Consider the following 11214-nt stretch of genomic DNA (forward strand, 5'->3'; position numbering starts at 1 on the left):
CAGGGTCATGAGATCAAGCCCCGTGTCAGGCTCCATGCTGAGCACGGAACCTGCTTCGGATTCTCTCTCTCCCTCTCCTTCTGCCTCAGCCCCTGCTCACACACATGTGTGCTCATGTGCATTCTCTCTCTCTCAAAAAAAAAAGTTGGTGCTGGGAACTAATTTAAGATCTTCCTCTTGTTTAAAGATATACACAATTACCTAGTCCCTAGGTGTGGGACTAGGTACCAAGACATATTTCTTGTAAAGGGAGACCTCCCATTAGCCAATGTTTATACTAGCGGGGAAGGGAAGCAAGTTTGCCAGAGACCTTTCTTGTGGCCTATAGGATCTTTTCAGGGGTCATGGGCCCTCAGTTCTCAGTGAATCCCATTCCATTATCTGCCCTAGAACTGGATGCCAAGCCAGCACACGTTATGCCAGAATTGAAAAGAGGCAGGAGAATGGGGAGGGTGTCGTTAAGTGAAAAAGGGAGTTCTGTCTGGGTATTGTAGAGACTGGAAAGAAGAGGGATGGTCCCCTGATGGCATTTTGGCAGAGAGTCTTGGGACCTATAGATTGAAAGTTCAGGGCGACTAAAGCAGTGTGTGAAAGAGCCATTTGGAAGCCATCCATTTTGTGATTTTAATAGGGCATCCTTCAGTAGACTATTATTTCTCTATATGTAGATGATAGGACAAATGAATGTTCCAAGTGATGCTTTTTTGTAAGGTCTGTGCCTGAACTGAATGAGCACTAATGTGTATCCTGATCAGAGTCAATGATATCTGGGGGCCCAGAGGAAATTAATCAAGTTTTAAGGCCTATTATGGTGATGTTGGCAGAAGCACACCAGGAAGAATAATTCAGGAAATCAGTTTACTTAATATTATAGGATATTATACAAATCAGGAACAGCCAAATGGAAATGATGCATAAAGCAAAGTATGGATGAAAGGGCTTGGAGCTTCCATGCCCTCTCCAGATGTACCACCCTCCCAGCACTTTGATGTGTTCATCAAGTCAGAAGCTCTCCAAACCCCATCCTTTGGGGAGTTTTATGAAAGTTTCATTATGTGGGCATGATTGATTAAATCATTGATCATTAATGATTGCACTCAATTTCCATCCCCTATCCCCTCCCCAGATGTTGGGGTTATTGGACTGAGAGTTCAAACCGTTGAATCATACCTTGGTCTTCCTGGTGCCCCCGTCCTGAAGCTATTAAGGGGCACATCATTAGAACAAAAGAGGCTTCTATCACACTGGCTATTCCAAGGGATTTAGGAACTCTATGCCAGGAACTGGGGATGAAGACCAAATATATATATTTCTTATTATATCACAATATCTCAGGGCTTAAATTAATATAAATGTCGATTAGTTAAATCATCTAACCTAATATGGAGTTGGGCAATTTCACTGGGGACACAAGTTTATTAGTGCCTATGATGAAAAATAAGTTTTTGAATTCCATGGACTTGGTGTCCAGTGACGTTCCTTGTAGTGAGGGATTTTCCCTTTTTAAACTCTGAAGGGTCACCAGGCACCAATGTAACCCAGCATCCCAGGTCAATGAAATACTTAATAAAATTGAACATTTTATGGGGACCAAAATACTACCCACCAATGAAGTATATCAGCATGAATTTCCAGGAGGTGATCAGGGCACAGAAGACTTCTAGTCCCTAACCAGGGTAAGAGGCAAATAATTGCCATTGATGGAGGTTGGTAAAGGGGTTTGTTTTGGTTAAAAGATTCATTGAGCTGTGGGAGGAGGCATTGTGTATGTCAATGAGTGGAGCTGGGGCATCTGTAAGGATGTTAGGAGCTGTGGAAGGACTGAGGTTTATACTTAGTAATTGAATGGCCTGTTGGGAATAAGGCTTGCATTTTTAAGTTGGACTTTTCTGTGATTCAGATGATTGGGGAGTCTAAGTGTGTGAATCTCCAGTAAACAACAACAAACATAAATATACCCCTCCAATTTTTGAATTAGTCCTGATGAGGAAGCATTGTTTGATGGACTCTATTTTTATCTTTGTAACCACCACAATAAAGTTTTATTTGAGCCACTCTAGGATTAATATGGTAAATGGTGGTATCCAACACAGATTCATTTGTTGCCGTTAGTTCTAATTAATTAGGAGCTTCCCTAGTGTTGGTCTAGCCTATTAATGACAGTAATGAGACTTGTTAATTGGGAGGAACTTCCTTGTCCTTTTCATAGCTTTGGAGCCTATAGTGATGTTCCTGCTTTCATTCCTGATATTGGTGATACTGTTTCTCTTCTTTTTTCTTGGTTATTGTCATTTGAGGTTTATCAATTTTATTGGTCTTAAAGAACTAGCTCTTAGTTTTGTTGATTTTTCTCTACTCTTTACTGATTTTTTGATTCTTACTATGTTCTGCTCGCCATTTTTTTTACTTCACTCTTCTTTCTTAAGGTAGAAGCTTAGTTCAATGATTTCATCATAGGCACTAATAAACTTGTGTCTCCAGTGAAATTGCCCAACTCCATATTAGGTTAGATGATTTAACTAATCGACATTTATATTAATTTCCGTATGTTTGAGCATTATCCAGTTATGTGATCCCAATTTCTATTTTAATTTCATTGTGATCAGAGCAAATATTTTACATGATTTCTGTTTTTTTTAATTTGTGGAGGTTTGTCTTATCACCCGAATATGGTTCCTTTTAGTAAATATTCCATGTGTACTTGAAGGTGTATTCTACTATTGGGTAAATTAGTCTATAAATGTCAGCTCAATTAGATCAAGCTTATTGATAATGTTGTTCAGGTCTTCTGTAGCTTTACTCATTTTCTATTCTATCAATTGCTGAGAGAGGAGTATTTAAGTTATCAGATGTAATTGTGAATTTGTCTTTTTCTCTTTTCAATTCTGTCAGGTTTTTTTTAAAGATTTTATTTATTTATTTGACAGAGAGAGAGACAGGAGAGAGGAAACATAAGCAGGGGGAGTGGGAGAGGGAGAAGCAGGCTTCCTGCAGAGCAGGGAGCCCGACACAGAGCTCGATCCCAGGACCCTGGGATCATGACCTGAGCCGAAGGCAGACGCTTAATGACTGAGCCACCCAGGCGCCCCCGATTCTGTCAGTTTTTGCTTTGAGCACTTTGAAGCTCTGTTAAATCTATAAACTTCAAGATAGTTAAGTTTTTTTTAAGATTTTATTTATTTGAGAGAGAGAGAAGGAATGGGGGAGAGGGGCAAAAGGGGAGGGATAAGCAGATTCTCTGCTGAGTGGGGAGCTTGATACGGGGCTCGATCCCAGGACTCCAGGATCATGACCGGAGCTGAAGGCAGTCGCTTAACCAACTGAGCCACCCAGGCTCCCTTGATGGGGACATTTATAAGATTGTGTGACTTTTCTCTACCCCACAAAGCCAGGATTGATGTTGAGAGCCTCCCTTTCTCCCCCTTATGGTTTTTCCCTGAAGTTCTTACTTTTGTGTTCCTTTTCCAAATCCTGCAGAATTGGGCTGGCTTTCTGTGTGTGTTTGCTAGAGGTCTGCAAAGCCTCATGCTTATCATCTGCTGGGGTAGGTGCAGGGAGCTAGTCACAAGGTAGAGGCAATGAGGCATGTGGAGAGTTGGGGGTGCCAATGGGCAGTTTGCAGAACTGCAGGAGAGGCATCCCCAACAGCAGCTTGTGGGCAGGCTTCCTGACAATCTGTGAAGCATTTAGTAGAATCTGTGTACCTTTGATGAGTTCCAAGCCCTGGTTGCTGTGCTCCCAGACTCTCCCAACCCTTCAACCATGCAGATCACCTCAGTATTCTGGGTAGAGCAGGAAAGAAGTGAGCCTCTTGAGCAGCATCCCACACAGCTGGGGAAGCCGAGTACCCACTCACATGATCATACTTTCCCATGTGGGAGAAATTGGAGGCCAGTGGGATCTCTCTCGGCAGTGAGCCCTGCTGCCTTGGAGGAGATGTGACACAGGTAAAGTGAAAATGTTCTTATCCTCTTCAATGCATCTCTTCTCAGAAGTATCGTTCCAACAGTGCTGGAAATTTTCTGTTGGAATACAGAATACCTACAAATGTACCCCTGTCCATGACTGATTGCTTTCAAACCCCTGAATTTTGCAAAGTCATCCTTGCCACTAGAAGCGGCCATTCCACCACTGCCTGAGAAAATTGGCCCTTTTATGCCTGAATAACATGCAGTGATTTTCTCTGAGATAGATACCGTGAAAGACACTGCTGATTCTCCTCAGGACCAAATCCTGCCACACTTCTTTGCTTCCACACCTGTACTTAGATTCAAGTCACACCTGGGACCAAAGACTTCGGTACAAATATGACACTGAGGTGGTACTCCACACATCAAGAGAATTGCACAATTCTTCAATTTATATAGACAAATCTGGGAACGTGTTTGGCAATGGATCTTAGGGATATGGATCATGTACAAGGAGTATAAAATTGGGTCAGATGAATATACTGAAAGAGGCTTTCACTAAGCAGAGATTCTGGATTCAATATTTTAGCTCCATAAGTTGGAAAGAGTTGTTGTTGTTGTTGTTGTTGTTTTTGGTTGTTTAGTTGGTTGGTAGTTTGAAAAAAAATGGAAGGAGATGTAGCTACGGTGTGTTGAAATTCCAGAATTTCTTCGGTACAATGTGGAAGAAAGTGATCAAAGTCATAGGGAGATTTGAATGTTAGAGTAGATTTATCATGTTAGACATGCTCACCCACCATGGAGGAATAGAGAAATCATAATTCACCATGAGAAGGAATTTGTGAGAGGAATCTCAGCATCTTTGAAGAGCTCAAGGTTTGTTTTTCTCTGTAGATGAGGTATTACAGTGGGAACGCCATTGAACTGGGATCCCTAAATGAAATTAAATGATGGGCTCCTAGTGTGATGTCAGCCAAGTGGTGGCATTTAATCCCAAGACAAGTTGGGTAGGGATACTTTAATGGACAGCAGAGCCTATGTCGTATTCAGAATAGCCTGATAATATTACATTGGCTATTGACCTTAATGTCCCTGAAATAAATAGATGTGAAGAGTACTAAATTCTTATTTGATGTGTATAACTGGAATAGTTCTATGTCATTTGAACAGAATTCCAACTGCATCCACCAAAAACAGAGATTAACTACCTCTTAAACAGCACCCAGACATGAGCCAGTTTTAACACCCAGAATTTATTGAATTAAGGAAAGGTTGCATCTTCCTGAGTAAGTACCCTGCTACCCTGCCAAATACTGCAGTTTTAATCTTTTTCCCAGGCTTCCCCCAAAGGGACCATTTACCTGGGATTTCTGGATCCTGGTTCTGAACTGGCACATTGATTGAGGCTTATTGGCCCTGGTGATCAGGAAGTCACTGTTGTCTTAGGCATATTGGTAAGACTGCATGCCAGAGGGTGGGAAATAAATTCCCTAAAAATCTAGGTGCCTTCTACTTCAGTAAAATTTCTAGGGGGATCATTGGTGTTGGCATGTTGAAATACCACTTCTAAAGTAAAGGACATGTTGCATCTGGCCCCTCCTACAACCAAAAGAGAGCCACCCTGCTTAGTGTGCTCCCTCAAGATTTTTGAACAAGCATATTCCTCATTGCAGCGTGCTACTCTGTTCTTTTTATGTGTGACCTGAAAATTTTCTGACTGGAGCCCAGAGGAGAAGAAGGCTCTCAATAAGTCTGGGCTGCCATGTATAAGCTGCTCTGCCACTTGGGCCATATGATCCAGCAGATTCAAGGGTTCTTGAAATGTCAGTGGCAGACAGAAATGGTGTTTTTAATGTTTGGCCAGCTCCTATAGATGATTCATAGCACAGACCCTTAGAATTTTGGCACAAACCCCTGCATCCTCTACAGACACACCTATCTTCTCTTTAAGAAACAGCTTTTGCTTTACTATTGCACTTTAGTAGTGGCTGAATAGTTAACCATGGGCTACCAAGTTACCATATACCCTGACCTTGCCTTCATGGACTAGGTGTCATCTTACCAATGTAAGCTTAGATGTGGGCATGTACGGAAGCACTCCATTATCAAATGAAAGAGAGAGATATATATATGAGAAGTAAATGGAAATATATATGAGGCATTGAAAGCATCAGTAAATGGCCCAAATGCCCATGGTCCATACTTGTGCTACATTACTTTCTCCCAGTGTGCCTGTATAGTTTTACAGAAAGTTCCTTATGACTAGTTGGGTGAGGAAGGGAAAACTCACTCCTGACCAATTTGCAGATGGTTCTGTGTGATATGGAGGCACAGACCTGGAATTGTTCAACTGAAACATAACACTCTTTCTGGGACATCCCTGAAGGACAGTTGTGAAGGGAAATCCTTCCAGTGGGCAGAACTTTGAGCAGTGCACCTTGGTTGCTCATTTGGCCTGAAGAAACAAATGGCTAGAATTAAGAGTCTATATAGTTTCATGGGTGATGGCCAAGTGTTTGGCTGGATTTTCAGGTTCTTCAAAGATAAATGATTGGAAAATTGGTTGCACAGGATCCTAAGGGAGAGGTATTTTGGATAGACCACTGAGTGGGGAAAGAATGTGAAGATAAGTGTGCTCCATGTAAATCACCACCATAGGGTACTTTCAGTAGAGGAGGGTTTTAATAAGTAAGTAGTTTGACCCAGTGTGTTGCTACCTTTTAGCTTTTGTCAACAGCCACTTCTGTCATTGCCCAGTGAACTCATGAGCCAAGTGGCCATAATGGCAGGAATGGAGGTTATCCACAGTTTCAGCAACTTAAACTTCCATGTACCAAGGCCATCCTGCCCATAGCCATTGCTGAGTGCCCGGTTGCTGGCGTCAGAGACCAACACCAGTTCCTTTATATAGCTCCTTTCCCCAGGATGATTTTGCAACTACCTGTGGGAGTTTGGTCCCATTAGACCATTCCCATCATGGAAGGGGTAGTGCCTTGTTTTGAATTGAATAGACACTCTGGAAATAGATTCACCTTCCAGGCCTGTAGTGCTTTTGCCAAAACTACCAATTGTGTACTCTAACAGTTCTTTTCCACTGTTGTAGGATCCACACAGCATTAACTCTCTTTTTTAAAATTTATTTTTATTTCAATTCCAGTGTAGTTAATATACAGTGTTGTATTAGTTTCAGATGTACAATATAGTGATTCAGCAATTCCATATATTACTCAGTGCTCATCAAGATAAGTGTACTCTTAATCTCCTTCACCTATTTCAACCATCCCCCACATCCCCTCTGGTAACCATCAGTTTGTTCTCTATAGTTAAGAGTGTTTTTTGGTTTGTCTCTTTTTTCTCCTTTATTCTTTTGTTTCTTAAATTCCACATATGAGTGAAATCATATAGTATTTGTCTTTCTCTGACTGGCTTATTTTACTTAGCATTATACTCTCTAGATCCATCCATGTTGTTGCAAATGGCAAGATTTCATTTTTTAATTTATTTTATTTTTAAAAAAGATTTTATTTATTTGTCAGGGGAGAGAGCGCACAAGCAGGGAGAGCTGCAGGCAGAGCAGGCAGAGGGAGAACCAGGCTCCCCGCTGAGCAAAGAGCCCAATGCACTCAATCCCAGGCCTCTGGGATCATGACCTGAGCTGAAGGCAGATGCTTAACCAACTGAGCCAGCCAGGTGTCTCAAGATTTCATTTTTTAAATGGCTGAATAATATTCCACTATATATATATATATATATATATATATGCGATATATATATATATATGCGCACATCTTCTTTATCCATTCATCTATTGATGGACACTTGGGCTGCTTCCATAATTTGGCTATTGTAAATAATGCTGCAATAAACACAGGGGTGCATATATCTCTTTGAATTAGTGTTTTAATATTCTTTGGGTAGATACCCAGTAGTGCAATTACTGGATTATATGGTAGTTCTATTTTTAATTTTTTTGAGGAATCTGCACACAGCATTGCTTCTGATTAGGGATTTACTTCATAGCAAATGAAGTGTGGCAATGAGCCCATCCTCATGGAATGCACTGTTTCTATCATGTTCCCCATTACCTTGAAGTAGTTGAATTGATAGAAAATGGACTAACCTTTTGAAAATTTAGTTGCATTACCAGGTAGGTGGCAGTATCTTGTTGGGCTGGAACAACGTCCTCATAGATGCTGTATATGATTTAAATCAGTGCCCAGAATACGGTGCTCTTTTACCCATAAACAAGTTTCACAAGATCAGGAATCCAGGGGTAGAAATTTGAGTGGCTCCACTCACTATTACTTCAAGTGATCCAATAGCAAATATTTTGCTTCCTGTCTCCATGAACAAGCTCTATAGAGATCTTATTTCCAAGGGAATGAATGATTCCATCAGAAGACACAATAATGATTCCATTGAATTTGAACTTGATACTTCCAACTGGGCACTTGATGTCTCTTACTTCTAAATGAATAGTCAAAGAAGGGGGTTATTTTACTGGCTGGGTAATTGATGCTGATAACAATGAGAGAATTGAGTTGCTATAACACAGTGGAGGTAAGTGAGAATATGTCCAGAATGCAAGAGATCACTTAGGGTGTCTCTTAAAAGCACCATGTCTTACGATTAAAAAACAATGGAAAAATACAACACCACAATTCAGGCAGGACTGTTAATGTCTCAAAACCTTTAAGAATGAGAATTTGGTTCCTCCACTAGGAAAAGAATAGGAAAAGAACCACAATGAAGTGAGGTGTTTTCTGAGAGTAAGGGGAATATGGAATGAGTAGTGAAAGGTGATAGTTGTAGATAACACTATTACGTCAGTTCCAACAATGATGACTCTAATAGTTCTAAATACCCATTATTTTGTTATAAATATTTTCACATACATATTAACCAAATATTTATGTTCTTTTTAGCCCCAACTTTATTGAGAAATGATTGACATACATCACTGTGTAAGTCTAAGGTGTACAGTGTGATGGTTTGATTTACATATATTGTGAAATGATTACCACGATAGCTTTAGCTAACATCCATCTTCTCGCATAAATAAAGAGAAGAAAGGAAAACATTTTCTCCTTGTGATGAGTACTCTTAGGATTTACTCTAAGAAGTTTCCTATATATTATATGACAGTGTTAGGTATAGTCATCATGTTATACATTACATCCCTAGTACTTATTTATCTTATAACTGGAAGTTTATAGCTTTTGTCTACTTTCCTCCAATTCCCCCCACTCCCCACCCTCTGCCTTTGGTAACCACAAATCTGTTCCCTTTCTTTATGAGTTTGTTTTTTGTTTTAGATTTTTGTTTTTGTTTTAGATTCCACATATAAGTGAAATCATGCAGTAATTGTCTTTGTCTGACTTATTTCACTTAGCATGTCTTCAAAATCTATCCATTTTGTTGCAAATGGTAGGATTTCATCATTTCTTTTTTTAGTATATGTGCTGCTGAAGCGAGCATTGATCATTTCTTTTTATGGATGAATAATATTCCATTGTAAATATATACCCAAACTTCTTTATCCATTCATTCATTGATGAAAACTTAAGTTGTTTCCTTGTGTTGGCTATTGTGAATAATGCTGCTACAAACATGGGGGTGCAGATATCTTTGCAAATTAGTGTTTTCATTTCCTTTGGGTATATTCCCAGAAGTGGAATTGCTGGAATCATATAGTAGTTCTATTTTTAATTTTTTAAGGATCCTCCGTACTGTTTTCCACTGTGGCTGTATCAATTTACAATCTAACCAACAGTGCACAGGTGTTCCCTTTTCTCCAGATTCATGCCAGCATTTGTTATCTCTTGTCTTTTTGTTGATGGCCATTCTAACATGCACAAAATGATATCTCACTATGATTTTAATTGGGGTGTTACTAATGACTAGTAAAAGTGAGCGTCTTTTCATGTACTTGTTGGTATTTTGTATATCTTCTTTGGAGAAGTGTCTGTTTAGGTCCTATGACCATTTTTAGTTAGGTTATTTGGGAGGGGGGTGGCTTGTTTGTTTGTTTTGATATTGAGTTATATGAGTTCTTATCTATTTTGGATATTATCCTCTTACCAGATATATGGCTTGTAGATTTTTTTTTCCCCATTGCATAGGTTGTCATTTCACTTTGTTGATGGTTTCTTTTGCTGTGCAGAAGCTTCTTAACTTGATATAGTCTCACTTGTTTATTTTTTATTTTGTTCTTTGTGCTTTAAGTGTCATATCCAAAAAATCATAACCAAGACCCATGTTAAGGAGCTTTATTCCTGTTTTCTTTTAGGAGTTTCTTACATTTAAGTCTTTAATTCATTTTGAGTTAATTTTCTTGAGTGGTATAGATATGGGTCCAGTTTCATTCTTTTACATGTGAATATCCAATTATCCGAGTACCATTCATTGGGAAAGAAAGTCTTTTCTCCATTGAATGTTCTTGACTCCCTTGTCAAATATTAGTTGACCATATATGCTTGGGTTTATTTTAGGGCTATCAATTCTGTCCAATTGATCTATTTGTTTTTATGCCAGCATCATACTGTTTTGATGACTATAACTTTTAGTATAGCTTGAAATCAGGAAGTGTGTTACCTCCTGCTTTATTCTTCTTTTTCAGGCTATTGGGGGTCTTTTGTGGTGCCACATAAATTTTAGGAGTGTTTTTTTCTACTTCTGTAAAAAAAATTGCCATTAGAATCTTGATAGGGATTGCATTGAATTTATAGATGGCTTTTGGTAATATTGATATTTTAATAGTATCAATTCTTCCAATCCATGAACATGAATACTTTTCCATTTGTTTGTATCCTATCATATTGGGGCCCCACTCTGATGACCTATTTAATCTTAATTGCCTTCTTAAAAACCCTATATCCAAATACAGTCACACTGGAGTTTAGGGCTTCAGCATATGCATGGCAGAGGGGCACAATCCAGTCCATAGTAACATGTGAATGGGAAATAGTTTCAAACAGGCCAATATCTTTTTTGTTAAGATATAATTCACATACTTTAATATTCACACTTGTAAGGTGTATGATTGCATGATTTTTGGTATACTCACAAAGATTTAAACTATCACCACTATCTCATTCCAGAGCTTTTTCAGCAGCCCACCAACACGTGCCCCCATCCATTAGCAGCCGTTTTCCACTCCCAATGGACAAGTCCCTGATAACAACTAATCTTCCTGTATAGACTGATGTCTTCTGCACATTTCATAGAAATGGGATCATAAAATACATTCTTTATTGTGTCTAGCTTTTTTTCACTAAGCATGTTTTCAAGGTTAACCCTCGAATGA

This window comes from Eumetopias jubatus, unplaced genomic scaffold, assembly GCF_037043125.1.
Source record: "Eumetopias jubatus isolate StellerSeaLion01/CBP00866 unplaced genomic scaffold, mEumJub1_p1.0 scaffold_10, whole genome shotgun sequence".
Classification (NCBI taxonomy): domain Eukaryota; kingdom Metazoa; phylum Chordata; class Mammalia; order Carnivora; family Otariidae; genus Eumetopias; species Eumetopias jubatus.